This window comes from Tenrec ecaudatus, chromosome 4 (genome assembly GCF_050624435.1).
Source record: "Tenrec ecaudatus isolate mTenEca1 chromosome 4, mTenEca1.hap1, whole genome shotgun sequence".
In the NCBI taxonomy this organism is placed as follows: Eukaryota; Metazoa; Chordata; class Mammalia; order Afrosoricida; family Tenrecidae; genus Tenrec; species Tenrec ecaudatus.
This window is the reverse complement of record NC_134533.1, coordinates 80233280-80235854: the sequence shown is the minus strand read 5'-3', so window position 1 is coordinate 80235854 and position 2575 is coordinate 80233280.

Here is a 2575-nt window from a genome sequence, read left to right as displayed (position 1 = left end):
ACATTATCAGACACTGAAGGCCTAATGCATGGAATCAGAACGTCATTGGAGATAGTGCCAGAGGATGGGCCCCTCAAGTCTGAGGGTACTAGAATTGTGACTGAGGCGGAGCGACCTCTTCTCAGTGGAGTGACCATGGTGATGTGAATGTAGGCAAGCCTGTGGGAGTAGAGTCTTTGGGGTCATCATTTGCTCATGGGACACAACTCAAGAAGAAACAGCTGCAAAAATCTGTTAATGATTTGAACTTGGAATGTATGTGGTATGAATCTAAGAAAATTGGAAATTGTGGGGCAGTTCTACTCTGCCTATAGGTTTGCTATGAGTCAGAATCTACTTGATGGCAGTAGATTTGGTGTGGTTTTGATTGCAATATAAGTCTTTGGGCTATTTTAGTCAAGAATTGATAATGTATATGTTAACCAATTTTATAAACATGAATTCTCTTTGTAAAATATGTAGAAAATGGGATTGTATAAAATATATGAATGTGTAGATAAAAAATGGCATATAAACATTGTCGTCTTCAGAAATTACTTATATAAAAATATAGAGCAAACACTGCCCCCCCGAAAATTGGAAACCATCAAAAATGAAATGGAATGCATAAAGTTTGATATCCTAGACATTAGTGAGCTGAAATGGCTGGTCTTAGCCATTTTGAATTTAAAAAATCATATGACTATGTAAGAATAACACAATCAATAGAAATGGTGTGGCAGGTGGTGGTGGCAAAAAACCCAAAACAAAAAAATGGTGTGATATTCATTGTCAAAAAGGACACTGCAAAACCAGTCTTGAAGCACAATGCTGTCTGTGATAGGATGATATCTGTCTGCCTTGAAGGAAACCCAATCAATACAACTCTTATTCAAATTTAGGCATGAGCTGCAAAGCCAGAGATGAAGAAATTGAAGAATTCTACCAATGACTTCAAGTCTGAAATTGATCAAACATACAGGCAAAATGCATAGATAATTATTGGCTGTTGGATTGCAAAAGTTGGAAACAAAGTCTTGGTGTTGTTGGGGGATCAGCATTGGCTGGTTCAAAACCACCAAGCACTCTGCAGGAGAAAGAAGAGGCTGTCTGCTCCCATCAAGTGTTACTCTTAGAAGCCTAGGCAGCAGGTCTGCCCTGTCCTACAGGAATTGCTAAATCAAGCTTAGCTGTGTGGCACTGGGTTACCTTAGTCTTCATCACTAGGAAAAGGAGAACTTCCTTACATTTAATTCATGTTGTAAATATTTTGATTTTTCCAGTGTCCAGGTCTCTAGAGCTTAATCAGACATTAGAGTGGTGAAAAGAGAATGCTCCTCTCATTAAACAATGAATCTAGGAATCATAGAATTCAGAGTCCAGGAACTTGAATGGGAAAAATTTCCCCTTTTCAATAGACACAAATAAAATTTGTAGATAATGTATCACAGCTGATAGGACTTGTGATTTTGTCATGAGTAAAGTCTGATATTTTCATAACACATTACAATTGTAGATAACATGACATATTTTTACTCATGTTGAAATTACAGAAGTCAAATAGTCACTGGTAAATCGAACTGTGTTAATAAAGCACATGCTATACTGAGTTAAAATTATTTTATACGTATTTCAATATTATTTGTTCCCTTTGTAGTCTTTCATTTTTAAGTTCCAGATTGTTGTGTTCCATTGATTCTGACTCACAGCAACCCCATAGCAGAGAGTAAAACTGCCACATGGGGTTTCTAGTGCCATAATCTTCACAGGGAAGAGCCCAAAGGTTAAGCACTTGCTACTAAACCAAAGATCAGTAGTTTGAACCCGTCAGCTGATCCCTGTGAGAAAATATGACAGACTCTCCCCATAAAGATTACAGACCCAGAAACTGCACGGGCAGTTCTACTCTGACTAGAGGCTCACCAGCCAGACAGCAGATTCATTTGTTTTAAACAGATTGCCACCTTGTTCTCAGAGCGGCTGGAGGGTTTCAATCACCTATGTGTGGTAGGCAGTCAAGTGCTACACTGTTGCACTACCAGGTCTTCTGACGGAGGCCCACAGATAGCACTAGATTGGCAAAGGGTCTCATGACACACAAAAGAATCTTTTAAAGTGAGCAGTTCCGGGATTACACACAGCCCAGTTATGAATGACCATCTTCCAAACACTCAGAATCAGGAAGCAAGCCCTATAAAGGCTATGACATTAAGATTTTGAGGGATTTACAACAGTTGCAATAACATTGGTGTGATTTTGCAACTAGCATCAGAACATTAGAAGGGGGTTTCAAAGTTTATGAAAAAATTCCATTTTCCATATTTTCTGAAGTCCCCTTGTGTTACTGCATTATCTTAAATATACTTTATTTAGAAGTGTTTTTAAAATGCCTTTTTATGCATACAAAGGTACATTATGTACTATATACTAAGACAAACATTTGTCTGACATTTAAACCATACTTAATTTCTCTTAAATATGACTTTTAGATAGCTTTGGGGACAGTACTCATTCACTATTCAGGGTCTGCTTCATACATACTTGCAGAATGAAAATAGATTTAGTTAGTTGAAATGGGTTTTTCAAAATATTGCTG